Source organism: Felis catus, chromosome C2, assembly GCF_018350175.1.
Source record: "Felis catus isolate Fca126 chromosome C2, F.catus_Fca126_mat1.0, whole genome shotgun sequence".
Lineage (NCBI taxonomy): Eukaryota > Metazoa > Chordata > Mammalia > Carnivora > Felidae > Felis > Felis catus.
This window is the reverse complement of record NC_058376.1, coordinates 1,076,614-1,092,538: the sequence shown is the minus strand read 5'-3', so window position 1 is coordinate 1,092,538 and position 15,925 is coordinate 1,076,614. Positions and strand designations below refer to the sequence as shown.

The 15,925-nt window shown below is 48.3% G+C and overlaps 1 protein-coding gene across 5 annotated transcripts in view; it reads left to right on the top strand.

Moving 5' to 3' along the window:
• The window catches only part of PCBP3 (poly(rC) binding protein 3), a 276,340-nt gene that overhangs the window by 77,267 nt on the left and 183,148 nt on the right, over positions 1-15,925 (top strand). For all 5 annotated transcript variants that reach the window (XM_023238609.2, XM_045036487.1, XM_023238600.2 and 2 more), the window contains one exon: positions 9,199-9,234. The gene's annotated coding sequence lies outside the window, so the exon portion shown is untranslated. The remainder of the gene's footprint in view (positions 1-9,198; positions 9,235-15,925) is intronic.

The window sequence follows — 15,925 nt, the reverse complement described above, 5'->3', positions numbered from 1 at the left end:
CCTCCAGGAGATACAACCAAAAGCTTATGGTATGTTTCTGAGATCTGGAATCACTTCTGGTATCTATGTTCACGCATTTCTGAACTTTCTAAGTTTTTCTAAATGAATATATATCACTTTTATAACAATAGGGGAAACATATATGCTTTTTTTAGTTAGAGAAGAATTATAGGAAAATTAGTCTGATCTTTGATATACAGAAGCATTTTCTAAGCATAAAAGCAATGCAGGTAATTTCAAATGGTAGGTAAGTTTCATTTTTGTGGACAAATTTCTAAGGGTATCAATAAACATTAAAAGGCTAAAAGCAAGCTGTTATGAATGTTTTCCACAGATATTACAGACACAGCTGTATTACATTGTTCTGAAAACATATATAATCTATATCATTTATTTAAAAAGTATATAGGTAAATGTTACAATGAGAAATTTCTAGAAGAAAATACAGTTTACTGCTATTGGTGTTTTTGGGTGGGAGTTGGAGATGCTTTTATTTATTTTATTTATTTTATTTGCATTTATTTATTTGGTTTTTTTTAATAGGAAATTTATTGTCAAATTGGTTTCCATACGACACCCAGTGCTCATCCCAGCAGGTGCCCTCCTCAATGCCCATCACCCACTTTCCCCTCCCTCCCACCTCCCATCAACCCTCAGTTTATTTTCAGTCTTTAAGAGTCTTTTATGGTTTGCTTCCTTCCCTCTCTGTAACTTTTTTTCCCCCCTTCCCTTCCCCCATGGTCTTCTGTTAAGTTTCTCAGGATCCACATAAGAGTGAAAACATACGGTATCTGTCTTTCTCTGTATGACGTATTTCACTTAGCATAACACTCTCCACTTCCATCCACGTTGCTACAAAAGGCCATATTCCATTCTTTCTCATTGCCACGTAGTATTCCATTGTGTATATAGACCACAATTTCTTTATCCCTTCATCAGTTGATGGATGTTTAGGCTCTTTCCATAATTTGGCTGTTGTTGAAAGTGCTGCTATAAACATTGGGGTACAAGTGCATCAGCACTCCTGTATCCCTTGGGTAAATTCCTAGCAGTGCTATTGCTGGGTCATAGGGTAGATCTATTTTTAATTTTTTGAGGAACCTCCACACTTTTCCAGAGAGGCTGCAACAGTTGGCATTCCCACCAACAGTGCAAGAGGGTTCCCATTTCTCCACATTCTCTCCAGCATCTATAGTCTCCTGATTTGTTTGTTTTAGCTACTCTGACTGGCTTGAGGTGGTATCTCAGTGTGGTTTTGGTTTGTATTCCCCTGATGAGGAGCGACATTGAGCATCTTTTCATGTGCCTGTTGGCCATCTGGATGTCTTCTTTAGAGAAGTGTCTATTCATGTCTTCTGCCCTTTTCCTCACTGGATTATTTGTTTTTGGGGTGTGGAGTTTGGTGAGTTCTTTATATATTTTGGATAGTAGCCCTTTCACAATTGCACCAAAAATCATAAAATACCTAGGAATAAACCTAACCAAAGATGTAAAAGATCTGTATGCTGAAAACTATAGAAAGCTTATGAAGGAAATTGAAGAGGATACAAAGAAATGGAAAAACATTCCGTGCTCATGGATTGGAAGAATAAATATTGTTAAAATGTCAATACTACCCAAAGCAATCTACACATTCAATGCAATCCCAATCAAAATTGCACCAGCATTCTTCTCAAAGCTAGAACAAGCAATCCAAAAATTTGTATGGAACCACAAAAGACCCCGAATAGCCAAAGTAATATTGAAGAAGAAGACCAAAGTGGGAGGCATCACAATCCCAGACTTTAGCCTCTACTACAAAGCTGTAATCATCAAAACAGCATGGTATTGGCACAAAAACAGACACATAGACCAATGGAATAGAATAGAGACTCCAGAATTAGACCCACAAAAGTATGGCCAACTAATCTTTGACAAAGCAGGAAAGAATATCCAATGAAAAAAAGATGGTCTCTTTAACAAATGGTGCTGGGAGAACTGGACATCAACATGCTGAAGGAAACTAGACCACTTTCTTACACCATTCACAAAAATAAACTCAAAATAGATGAAGGACCTGAATGTGAGACAGGAAACCATCAAAACCCTAGAGGAGAAAGCAGGAAAAAAACCTCTCTGACCTCAGCTGCAGCAATTTCTTACCTGACACATCTCCAAAGACAACGGAATTAAAAGCAAAAATGAACTGTTGGGACCTCATCAAGATAAAAAGCTTCTGCACTGCAAAGGAAACAGTCAACAAAACTGAAAGGCAACCGGTGGAATGGGAAAAGGTATTTGCAAATGACATATTGGAGGTGTTTTAAATACATTTCTTGCACCTTTCTGCACTTTCCAAACTTTCTGCACAAGAAGCAGCCACATGTCGTGCTATCACGGGATGCACACTTGCTGTTGGGAAGAGCAGAGTCTGTGCGCTTGGCCGGTGTCTGTGCTGGGCTTGTCCTTGCACGGCAGCATCTCTCATCGAGGGTCCCAGGACAGGGGCGTGCAGAGCTCACTCTCTATCATGGATTGCAACTCTTGTGGTTGGTAGTTGCCTAGAAAGTCTACTGGATGTATTATAGGCGATTTCAATATCTGGTGAGAGCCCAGACAGATTTCCCGCTTCCGATTCTGGTAATGAGAGCCACTCAATCAGAAAGCCAAGGAAGTAAAAGTAACAGTTTATAATTTTAATTGAATAACCCCATATACTAACTGAGATTGAAACAAAAATCCTTTTATATATTATTGCAAGTTCATAGTGAACAGAGTTCATCGACATAATTTGAAATGATTGAAACATGCGTGTGCATATCGGTATTTGCACCCACGGAGTATGATCTATTAAATGGGAAAATGAAACAAAAACTACCCCCTCCCCAGGCAGGGGTGGGTGCTGGGAGACAAGTCTGAACTTCTAAGAGGTGGAAGCTCATAGTCTTGGTGTGCGGCAGGATGAAAGGGCCTGCTGTCCCAGGCCAGGAGGCGAGGCAGGCCCACCATACAGGGGCTCTTGGGGTCTCTGCTCCTCGGCCTTACTGACCACATCACCACCGTGCGTTGACCCCCAGATGCTATTTTTTGAGGTGGAGGAGTAAAGAAGTTCAACGCCCTGGCTACCTCCTTCTCTTCTCTGCTGAGACCATCACCAAGAGTATAATTACTTAGAAAGGCTAATTGCATTGGTGGATTCTGTGATGGGCATGAAGCTGAATCATCCTTGCCTGTCCTCCCCCCTACAGAAACTCTTTTAAACCCTCATTAGCCCTGGTTCTTGTCGGCACTGCAGAACTTGGAGTTCCTTCTGCTGTGGGGGCCGGGTTCATGCGATACTCTCCCCCCCAGATCTGGAGCGATTTGGAGTCAAGGTTGCCCTCCTCCCGAAGTTGGATCTTTGCTATGGCCCATTATGGGCGTTTGCTCTTCTTCCTTTATTGAGGTCCGTCAGTGTGTGAGCTCCTGTTTGGCAAATGTGGAACCTCTGAGTGGCTTTCTGGGAGCTGCATTTCCAAGTGCGTCCTGCCGCACACCCACCAGCATTGTCCCAGGTCACCATTAAGTGGCCTTTGGAAGTGGTGGCTCAAACATTCCACATGGTGGTCCACGGCCCCTGCCTGTGTTCTGCTGGTCTCTGCTCACCCATCCTCCTCCGATGGGGGTGCCTTCCTGTCAGAAGGAGTGGCTCTACGGGGAGCCCGTGAGGTCCCGGTGAGGTGGGACAGCAAGGAATCTCCCTGCCTTCCTGGCCGTGGGCTGGGCCATTCCGTCACATGAATAGTAAAACTCTGGTGTAAAATGTCAGCGGTGTCCATGTGAATGTGAAGATGACTGAGGGTTTCAGACAAGTGGACATGTGTGGGTGTCTGTGGGAGAGGGAACAGGCAAACGGCAGGGGTCCTCGGGTTGGGACGGGGGCCTCAGTGGGATCCAGAGCATCCTCCCGCCCGGAGTTGTCTGCCGGGTGTTCTCAGGCTGGCACGTGGAGGCAGCTTGGGTCTGAGGAGGCTGTGGGAGAGCCACCTTTAGGAAGGGAGGGCTTCCATTCTTGGTAGATGCTCTGGTTGGAATGCTAAGACTCTGTGAAACTCCTCTGCACCTAACAGTAGGAACATTAGAAATAGTGGCTCAAAGAAGAACATAACTAATATTTGTATCTATGGCCGAATCCACAAAAGGAGTAAAATTTTGCCTCCTTTCTAGTCAGTGCTTTTAAAATGTGTTTCTAATGCCAAAATTCTGGCGTGGCTGCGTGAGGCTGCATGTGCGATGCCGGCTGTCCCGTGTAGACCAGGGATGCTGGAGAGGGCCCGCTCTCTGCGCTGTGGCTCACGTGGCCCAGGCGTGGTCAGTGGCGGCCGCGCACGTGAGTGTTGCAGTGCCTTGAACTCTGAACGAGGGCTGATGTCTGGTCAGACACACTCTGACTGTGGTTTTTCCTGAGTCACTGAATCGCAGGCCTCTCAATTGCAGTCGACGAGACAAAAATGTCTTCCCTCTTTTTTTCTCGCTATCCGGAAAGTTTTATTTTATTCTGTGCTTTTTCATGTAGAGGAACGCACGTCCTGGGCCTCCCGGCACACTTAGAGTTCTGCCTGTTGGCCTTCGGAGTCTTGCCCTCAGGGAGGGGAGTCCCGACCTGCGGCAGGTCCCAGCACCGTGCAGCTGCCTGTCTGTCCTTATGTCACTTCACATGTGCACCCGTCTGTCCAACATGTACAGGGACCCTGCCTCCACGTGCTCTTCCTGTAACCTGGTTCCTGACACGACGGGGCTCTCTTCTAGTGGGGGTGAGGGACAAGAATCAAGAGAAATAAATTAAAAATACAGTGGTGCCTGCAGGTGGGTCAGAGCAGGAAGACCACGAAGGAGTGGGGGAGCGCCTGCCAGGTGGTCCAGGAGGCCTTTTAGAGGAGGCGGTGGTCTAGCTCACGCTCAGTGAGTCACAGTGTGACTGCAGCAGGAGCTGGGTGGTGGGAGGGCAACGTGGGAGGGCAGCAGGGGCGCTGAGCAAGGGGTGGGTGAAGATGTGCTGGGGAGAATAGTGGCAGCTGTCCCCCCCCCCCGCCCCCCGCCTGCCCCGGAGATGAGTTGTTGCCCTCCACCACCCCCGCCCCGGCCCCGGAGATGAGTTCGGGTGTTACTCCTCGCACAGTGGGGCCTCTGAAGCTCCCTCTGGCTGAAGGCCTGCAGGGAAGGCAGGCTTGGTTGGGAGGCTGCAGCCTGCAGGAGGGCAGTTGGTGGGCCTGGGGGCTGTTGGGGGTAGGTCAGAGGCCGAGCTCAGGCAGAGCTGATGCACTTGCTGGAGAATGGATCAGGAGGCTGGTGCAGAGGACTGGAGTGAGCACCTGAGGTGAGATGACCTTGGGATCATCAGGGATCGGTCTTGGACTTAGAGCTAGACATCCTGGTTGCTTGTTCAGGTGGGCAGTTGATGCAGGAGCCCAGGGGAGAGGGCAGGACAGGGAAATGGATTTAGGGAATCCACTGGAGGGAGTGTGGTCAGTAGAGAAGAGCAGAGCTCCCCTGGGTCCAACCCCAGGAAGCCCGAAGCTGGAGCGCCTGGTGGGGTTGGTGCTCTGGCCCCAGGCCCTCCCTGTGTGCCCACCCTGCCCACACCCCCAGTGCCCTGCAAGCTGCCAGGAGCATGTGACCCAGACCCGACTGCCTGTCCCTGCCCAGCAGGTGGTGCAACCATTTTTGACATTTAGGTCTCCCTCTTGGAAGTTTGTGTGTTTTCACTTTCTCCTCCCGTGGCATTCAGGATTTGGAGAGAAATGTCTCCGTGTGACCTGCACACGCCACTCCTGTGCCAGGTGCTGGCCTGTCTGCATGGCACTCTCCCCTTCGCCTGCTGGACCATCTTTCCGTGTGCCGGATGTGCCATCCGTGTTTTCTTTGAAGTATTTGATCAGATAGGTAGGCCATTTGGAAATTATGTTGTTTGTTTTCTTGAGAGCTTGTTTGGAGGTTCTAGCAGGGGAACGCAGCTACTCGTATACCCTTGACCGAAGAACGATCCTCCTCTATCGGGGAAGGTGGTCCTCTTCGACCGAGCGCGCAGCTTCCGGAGGGACGCACTTGGAGTGGTGAGGGAGGAAGGGGGCCCCCGCCTAGCCAGCCAGATCAGCCGAATCAACCCTGGTGATCAGTGGGGTGACAGATGTTGCAGCCAGATCGCCCTCACATCCTATGTTGTTTGTTTTCTTACTAAGTTTTGAGAATTGCATGTATTCTGGGTGCAGTCCTTTGTGGGGTACGTGTTCTGCAGGTACTTTCTCCCAGTCTATAGCTTCACTTTCATTTTTATAAGTGTCTTTTGAAGATCAAAATTTTTAATTTTGATGACATACAGTTTATCCATTTTTTACTTTTATACATCATGTCTTTTGTATCATACTTAAGAATTCTTTGTGAAACCAGGGGTCTGTAAGATTTTTTGCTATTCTTTCTTTCACAAGTTTTATAGTTGTGATCTAGTTTAAATAATTTTATACAGAATGGGAAGAAAATGTCGAGATCTTTTTTTTTTTGTATATGGTATCTAGTTGTGTTAGCATCTTTTGTTAAAAAGTTTTTCCTTTCCCCATTCAGTCGCCTTGGAACCTTTGTCACAAATCAATTGGCCATGTATGTGTGTGTGTGTGTTTTCAAGGGTACCTGGGATTTATTTTAATCAGGAATGGTAAGAAAGGCTGCCATGGAAATGACTGTCATGAGGAGGAAGTTTATACCCACAGGTCCCGAGAAACAGGAGGCAGGCTACTCAGGACCCACGAGGAGCCCCAGGGTCAGTGAGCAGGCAGAGGAGGTGAGGGGAAAATGGGCAGGAGTTTTATTATGGTTTCCGTGGGAGGGCCAGGTGAGGCGGGGTCAGCCTTCAGAAGTTTGGCTAGCTCGAGTAATTTCAGCAGGCCCTAGGGCATAGGGGCTGTCCCTGGTTGTGTGGTCCCTGGCCCCAGGGTATAGCTTTATAATAAATCTTGAAATAAGGCAGTATATTTCCATACACATTTTATTTTTTATTTTTATTTAAAAAAAATTTTTTTTTCAACGTTTTTTATTTATTTTTGGGACAGAGAGAGACAGAGCATGAACGGGGGAGGGACAGAGAGAGGGAGACACAGAATCGGAAACAGGCTCCAGGCTCCGAGCCATCAGCCCAGAGCCTGACGCGGGGCTCGAACTCACGGACCGCGAGATCGTGACCTGGCTAAAGTCGGACGCTTAACCGACTGCGCCACCCAGGCGCCCCTCCATACACATTTTAGAAGCCACTTAGCCTATTCTGATTTCAATTGAGATTGTATTGATGGTAGATCACCGTTGTGCGATTGAGATCTGGTTGGATAGATGCGCTAAGAGGGGACATCCTGAGCTTTGTTTCTGATCTGGGGGGTATCCTGCCCCCTTTCACCCTAACGTGTGACGCTAGCTGTGTGGTGTGACTGCAGCTCCTCTATCAGGTGCACGAAGTGCTGTTACAGTCTAGGTTTGCTGAGAATTCTTTTCATGAGTGATCATGAATTTTGCCAAATGCTTTTTCTGCATCTATTGAGACAATCACGTAGTTTTCCTTTTTATGTCTGTTTCTATAGTCCATCCGTATAAACCAAAATCTGTGAAACTGACTTTTAAAAACGTATTAAACCAATTGCATTTCTGGGTTGAAATCCATTTTGCTAGATTATGTGATTTGATATGCTAAAATTTAAGAATTTTTGCCACTATATTTATGAGAAATATTTTGTGTTTACTTTTAGTGTATTTTTCTGGTTTTGGTATCAAGTTAATACTTGCCTCATTGAATGAGTTGGGAAGTGTTCTCTTACATTCACCCTTCAGGATGAGTTAGTAAGGAATTTGTATTATTTCTTCCTCGAATACTTGGTAGAATTCACCACGGAAGCCATCTGGATGGGCTCATTTTTTGGTTGAAGGTTTTTAACTTGAATTCAATTTCTTGAATACATGTAGGTTATCTGTTACCTTCTCGAGTGAGTTTGGATAGCTTGATTCTTCTAAAAATTTGTTCCATCTATATTATTAAATTTATTGCCATGCAATAGATCCTAACATTCCCTTATTATATTCTGTGTTTTTTTTTACTTATTGGCGTGAAATTCACATAACATGCAATTAATCATTTTAAAGTGTACAATTCAGTGCATTCACAGTGTTGTGCAACTACCACCCAGTTTCAGACTTTTTCAAAACTTTTTTCTCATCCCTAAGAAATGTTCCACACTGATTAAGTAATCACTTCCCATTTCCTCTCTCCCCATCCATGAATCTGCTATCTCTATGGATTTACCTGCTCTGGGTATTTCATATAAACGGAATCATACAATATACGACCATTTCTTTCATTTAGCATAATGTTTTCAAGGTTCATCTGAGTTGTAGTGTGTATCATTACTTCATTTTTTTCAATGGCTGTCGAATATCCTGTTGTGTGGATATGTTACAAGTTGCTAATCAGTTCATCCATTGATGGATGCTTGATTGTTTCATATTTTGTGTCCTTCCTTCAGGGATCACTGTCCTGTGCTGCCTGTTGTCTCATGTCTCAAAACCCACAAACGCTTTGTCTCATGTCTTTTGTCTGTGTTTTCGTTGTCTGGCTGGAGAGTCGATTTGGTCTGTCTTCTTCTGCCTGGGCTGGAAGTGGACGCCCTCTGTCTGGGGTTTGTAATGTTCCTCCGGTCTTTAGTCATCCCTGCGTGGGCCTCGGGCTGCCCGTAAGAGCCTCTGGCGGAGCCACTTACCTCCACACTACGTCTTCACACAGGCACCGCCTTGTCCTGTCGTCCTGGTGAAGTGCTCTTCGGACTTGGAGCTGAGACTACATGGTGGTCCCGCCTGGGGGTCCCGCCTACACCCCACCACGTCCTCTCCTTACCCCTCATGGGTCCAAGGGATTGAAAATCTACACTTTCTATCAGCTTTACGACCATGGGTCAGGGATTGGGGTCTAGGGCTCTGAGCATTTATTGGTATCTTAAGTTCCAAACTCAGTTTAGAATCTAACCTCTTTTATGGAATTTTTTTCTCTGGGAAACTGCCTTTGACTTCCTAAATAACTGATTTATGAGTACATTCTTTTAATAAGTTCCTTTGGTTGGTAAAATTTGGCATCTAAGGTGATAGATTATTCTTTGGGTTATTTTCTGTCTCTGATTTCCAATTATAATAATTTTTTTAACCCGTTTACAGGGCTGTCTACAGAGAGAGATCCTCACATGGTTTCATGTAAGTAGTGCTTCTTACAATGCCTTTACACAGGTTATGTCTTTAAACTCAGCGATTCTTGCTACGTCAGTTGATTTTTAAAGTCTCGCTTGCCTATGAAGCCATGTGTCTTGCTGTCCTTCCTTGTGGCCAGGTTTCCTGTCACACAGGGGACCTGTGACAGGTCAAAGTACACCAACAGCATCAGTGATTTGCATGATTTCTTTCTGGCTTTTGTAGAACCAAGATTTTAAAAGAAGCCGTTTTCTCCTTTTCTGTTAAACCCCTTTCACCAACTTCACCTGACCAAACTGTCCAGCAGGGGGCCTGAGGGCCGGTGGTGAGTGTGCGGTGTGGGCCACATGCCTTGGTCCCACGCTCCACCAGTGCGGCCCAGCCGGGCAGGGACAAGTGTGTGCTGTGGCCACGGTGGTGTGTCCATGCTGTGTGGGCATCTCTTTGTGGCCTTGACTCCAGTTTTGCAAAACTTACCTTGAAATGATTCCTTTCAAATCCTTAAGATGTCTTTTTCTAAAGCTTACAAATGTTGTTTTCTATTAGTTTTCAGCAGGGAATTTGGTTTTTAGCAGTCTCGCATGGAATCCTGATGTCATGACAGTAGCTAATATTTATGAAGTGCTTGGTTTGTGCCAGCTTTGCTGATTTGGATTCTTCCCGTCTAATTCCTCACTCCATCCTCACAGTGCCCCGTGGAGTAGTGCCCTCTGCTCACTTTCCAGGACTCAGCGATGTGACGCCACTGTGTTGTCGGTGGTGAGACCAAGATTTGACCCTAGGCCGCTGACCTCATGAGCCTGAGTCCCTGCACGATGGTAGGATGAGCAGGAGGTGACTTGTTGATGTGACGCGGGCTCTGAGTTCAATGTCTGCCCTTTCTGGTGGTCTTGATGGCAGACCCAAGTAGCCACCCTGGAGTCCTGTGCTCAGCTGGTCAGAGAGCCAGACAGGCATAGCCCACCGAGCTTACAGAGCCTGTGGCCTGCAGCAGGGACCGTGATTCATCAACAGCCCCCCCAGGAGAGACGGTGGTGGTGGTGATAGAGGCAGTGGAGGTGGCGGTGGTGATGACGGTGGTGGTGGTGGGGAGGAGTCAGGAAACACATGTGCATAGGTATCTAGGGCTAGAGGGTAACCAGAGTCCTAACTGATGTTAGAAGAGGAAAGTCCTTAATTAACAAATTGCTTGAACAAAGACCTTGTTTGCTCTTTCATTCATTCAGCAAATATTTGCAAAATGTGCCAGGCGCTCTTCTGAAATCCCAGCTTCCTTTAGCTCATATCTACGTGGGGCTTACAAAAAGAAATGTAGGAAGTAAACACGCCACGGTGTGTCAGGTGGTGACATCTGCCGTGAAGGACGTGAGGAGGAGCGGGAGTGTTCGGATAGGCCCACCTGGCAAGGGGCATCTGGGCAGAGCCTCGAAGGAGGGGCAGGAGTCAGCACCGCGGGTGCTGGAGCACGGAGGGCTCCGGGCCAAGGCGAGGGACGTGCCCGGGGTGCTCGTGGAGCATCGGGGAGGCCGGCGAGGCTGGAGCAGAGTGAGTGAGGGGGCAGGAGATGAGGTCAGAGAGCAACAGGGTGCACCTCAGGGGCCTGGTGGGTCACCTTGAGGCCAGTTGTCACTCTGCAGGGTATAGGGGCCGCGAGTCAGGTAGTCTTTTTTTCTTTGGGTGTTGGATTGGTAAATTAACGCCATTTTACCACTTTCTTTTTAGAGGACGTCCAAATCCCTACTGGCTTGGGACCATCTTTATAATTGTGTAAATCTGGATCTAATTTTCACAGACATCCCCAAGGGAAGGGCCGCTGGAATTCAGGCATATAAACAACGCCTTGTCTGCGCTGGGGCTGTTTTGCCTAGATTTGGTGTTGTCCAAATTTGTCCTCCTGGCAAATGGGGAACCTGGCCTGCAGTTCTGGAAATAAACCAGCAGGCTGGGGTGGGGTGGGCTGGCCCAGAGTTACCCACCCCGTCTCGTGTGCACAGCATCTCGGGCTCCCCGCTGGAGAAGGCCTGGGCAGCTGGGCTGAGAGGCCCAGACAAGCGGGGCAGCGGGGCCGTCAGGACTGGGATTCCGGGGGTTCCCAGAGGCCTGCTTAAGTGAAGGCGGTGAGCTTTCCACAGGGCACCCGTGGCCTCTCCCGCAGGTGTGGAGGGAGCCGTTGGGCGCACTGAGCTGGTTGGAGCAGAAACGGCTCTGACTCCAGGGGCGATCCTGGCCGGGTCCTGCGGCGCCTTCCCGTGGGGTTCCCGGGTGGTGTGACGAGCCAGAACAGAGCTCCTCTGCAGTGGACGTTTCCCAGGGGAGGTGGCAGCTTTGGAAGGACTTGGTTTTCCATTTGCACGTCTCTGAGAACTTTCCACACTTCCTTAGAGTGAGGGGAAGGGCAGTCTTCACAGCGAAGCCGCTTCTGTGTGATGCCTGGGCTTTGCCGCGGCCGGGATCCCTGAAATCCCACTTTGTTTTGCAGGGGGGACAGAGTTCCCACAGCCACTGAGTGACAGAGCCCACTCCCTGCCAACTCGGAACTGGGCACTTAAGGAAATTAAGAAGCAATGAGAACAAAACAGTTGAAATTTTTATTTACTTTGAGGTCTTTTATTTTCTGTAATACCGACTTGGTTATTTGATTTATATAGGTTTTTCTTCTGTGCTGCCTTAAGATAACAATTCTCGCTATAGAATGAGAGGATTTGGCAAATATGAGAAAGAACTGGAAGGCTTACCTGCAGCGACTACAGACAGGAGGACTGCAGATGAGCCCCCCACCGGGACACCTCCGTCAGGGGCCTCCTGCCCCGCCACGTCCTTCTTGGTGCCCCTTGTCGTCACCCCACAGACACCACTGCCTCCTTCCTGTCTCGGGTGTGCTGCGGGGAGGCGACGTAGCCCTGTGCGCTGGCCGAGGGACTGGGGTGGCCTCCACGCCCTCGTGTCTCTTGTGTCGGAGGCAGTTCTTGTGCATCTGGCCTTTCTTCTCAGCTTCCTCACTTCGTCAGATTTCACTCGGCTGATGGCCGGGCCTCACAGTTCGAGAAAACAGGCGCTTCGCTTTCCTTCCCGAAGCTGCAGTCCCGCCGTCCTGCCCTCCGCCTGGTCTCCCTGCCCTCTGGCTGCTCAGGGCTCTGCTCCTGCCTCAGTTAGGCCGCCTGTCTCCTGGGTCTCAGTTCCTTGTCCCTGGCAGCCACTTCTAGTAGCATCAACATGACTCGGTAACTCTCATCTTAAAATAAAAAAAAAACCTCCTCCCTTGATTTTCAGCCAAAATGGCAGATTGAATTCACAGTGACCTCTGCTGCTTCTTAAGAACCACTAAAGTGACAGGTAAGATATTTTTAAAAGGAAGAGGCCACCAAGAGATTGAGAGGAGATGACAGAATTGGGGAACTTAGACAGCAGATGGACAAACAGAGGGACATAGCAGATCTGAAAACAGAAAGCTCGGGGGTGATCACACTTGTGCTGGGGGGCCCGGCGGGGAGATGGATTGCATGGCAGACAGCCCCCCCAAGTCTCAAGAATGACATTGCCATGTACCTCTGAAAATGAGGAGGGCAATAAAGATGGGGCTGAAATAGGAAATTGGTGGAAAGCCGGTTTAGGAAGCAAGCCAAACCAGGCCGGTTCTCGGCCCTCCTCCCCCACCCTGACTTGTCCCCTGGAGGGTGAACTGGGAGCCTGAGGGCGACGGAGGGGGCTGGTCCGCAGGGACGTGGGGCTGCGCTCCAGTGGGTCAGGGAGCACCGTGAGCCCAGCCTCCACCTTGCCGGCCCCTGGAACACGGAGAACCTGGGATGGCTTTGGGATGCTGGTGAGTGGAGCAGCCGCTCCGATGGTGGAGCAAGAAGCGAGTGGCTTGCTTGGAGGTGATCTGCGGCTGTGCTGGAGTGATCGGGAGGGGCTCATCCCCGGCTGAGCGGGTGGAGGCAGACCAGCAATGCAGACACAGAAAACTAAGCCAGCGAACGAGGCCCTCAGTCGCTCCAGGAAGCACACACCTCATGCAGAGGTCTGGGGGGTACAGGAGTCTCTGGAGCCTCCTGGGGTGGAGGGGGCAGAGGGCCAGGGAGGGGGATTGTTGAGTTTCCCAGTAGGAAGTTAGTAGAGGGCACGGAGGAGTAATGATCCGATGGTGGAGATAAATACCAAAGAGGGTAAGAACCCAGAAAGATTGCCCACAGGGCCCGGAGCACAGGGACGGCAGGGGCCCTGTGCTCGCCGTCAGCTTTGTGGATTCTGTGGTTTTTAAAACTCTGTACATTTATAATGTGGCGCAAAGTAAAAATGAAACGGTTACATAGCAGATACCGTTATAAAAGCGTTACGAAGGCTGCCCCCCTCCCGTCTCTGCTCCTGCCAGGGCCCAGCTCCTCTGCATGGCCATCTGGTCCTCCCCAGTGGGGCTTCATCCTCACCACCTGGCCAGCGTTCGCGGCCTCTGCCTCCCTGAATCCGGTAAAAATGTTTCTCCTTGGGAGCTGGAGCTCCGCAGCTCTAGACCTGTAGAGTGGCCCCTCCCGGTGGTGTGTCCTTTCTCAGGCTCCCCCGGCCCCCACTGTCCTGGTCCCGCGTGCTAGTCGAGTGTCATCTCCTCTGTGTGCGAGCCCCTCTGTCACCTCCCGTCCCGGTGCTCCGAGAGGGCCCTGCTGATGGTCGGTGCCCAGGGGCTCCTGGGGACGAGACACTACTGCAGACATTTGGTCCCTTTCATGCTGAACTTTGCCTCGGGGATTAAGATACACACACACTTCTGGGCCCTGCGTTTATTTTTTATCTTTATTATTTTTTTTCCCTGGGCCCGCTTTTAAACTGAATGCCATCCTGCACGTTGTTCTGTGTAACCCAGTTTAAGAAAGAACATTAAAAAAAATTTTTTTAATGTTTGTTTTCATTTTTGAGAGAGACAGAGACAGAGCACAAGTGGGGGCAGGGCAGAGAGCGAGGGAAACAGTCCGAAGCAGGCTCCGGGCTCTGAGCTGTCAGCACAGAGCCCAATGCAGGGCTTGAACTCATGAACCGTGAGATCATGACTCGAGCAGAAGTCAGATGCTCAACTGACTGAGCCACCCAGGTACCCCTTAAGAACACTATTTGTAAAAGTTTACATAGTTCCCACTCTGTGGATGTACAGGTAACCCTTGAACTCACAGGGGTTAAGGTTGCTGACCTCCCACGCAGTCGAAAATCCACACATAACTTTGACTCCTCCCGAACTTAACTGCTTACTGGTGACTGGAAGCCTTACTCATAACATAAACAGTCGATTAACACATATTTGTATGTTATATATGTTATGTACTGTATTCTTACAATAAAGTAAGCTAGAGAAAAGAAAATGTTACTAAGAAAATCGTAAGAGAAAATACATTTAGAGTACTATACGGTATTTATCAAAAAAATTCATGCACAGGTGGACCCGTGAAGTTCAAGCCTGTTCTTCAAGGAAAAGGGTCTTCAAGGAAAGGGTCAAGTGTAGGTATCAGTCATCCCCTTTTTGTTTAATATGGTTGGGTGTTCTTCACATCTGTCATGCTGTTGGTAGTAGTGAGGTGAGCACCCTTGTGCGTGAATCAGCTTTCCCTCTTCCTGAGGCAAGATTGCATTATCCGTCCACGTAGGATTCCTAGGTCACGGGAGCGATGCACTTCAAAAGAGGCATAATGTGTCATTGCCACTTGTGTCCTGCTGGCTGGGCCCCACCAGCACACCGTGTCCCCAAGAACGCTGGAAGGGCGTGGTGCGATCGGACTCCGCTTCGCCACTGGCTGGTTTAGTCTTCCTTCTCCGTAAACGTCCTGCCTTAGTGAAGGTGCCAGCGGGTGTCTCCCCGGGTGGGTCATTCGCCTTTTACTTGGGCACTGGTGTTTTGGGGCAGTTTGACATTTAGAAAACCCCTTCCTGGCCTTCAATGTGTCCTTACATTTTCTTTTCTGTTTTTACTTTTTGCATTGACTTGTGTAATCCGCTTGGGATTTAATTTGACGTATGTGAAAGTGTAAGTTATTTTCTCTTACAAGTTTGAAAGCACTGTTGAGAAATACTTCATTTTCCCAATGATTTGTGCTGCTAGTTTTGTCCTAGAAGTATATCTCACATGCAGATATTGTATATATTCGTGTCTTTTTGCATTATCTAATTGATCTGTTAATTCTCACACTGGTACAACTGTTTTAATTTTTCTAGTTTTATGGTATATTTATCCGATAACCCCATTATTAAAAAAATATTTTAGCTATTCTTGGCTACTCGCTTGCTAGATGAACTTTAGAATGACTTTCAAGTTAAGAAATTAATCACATTAGGAGGCGCCTGGGCGGCTCAGTCAGTTAAGTGTCCAACTCTTGATTTCAGCTCAGGTCATGATCTCATGGCCTGTGAGTTCTAACCCCATGTCCGGCTCTGTGCTGACAGCGCGGAGCCTGCTTAGGATCCTCTCTCTCACCCTCTGCCCCTCCCCGGCTTGCACGCACGCTCTCTCTCTCTCTCTCTCTAAATAAATGCTTAAAAAACCATATTGGGATTTCTTTTCAAGTAGATCAAAGCTCTAATTTGAATTGAAAACAGTTGCTATTTACAGTATTCACTTCCTAATCTAGGAAGGCATTCTGTTTTTCCATGTGTTCCAAGTCTTCAGTTACTGTATGTAGCTTTCTTGCTGTAGATTTTCTCTTTTGAAATCTTTTCCAAC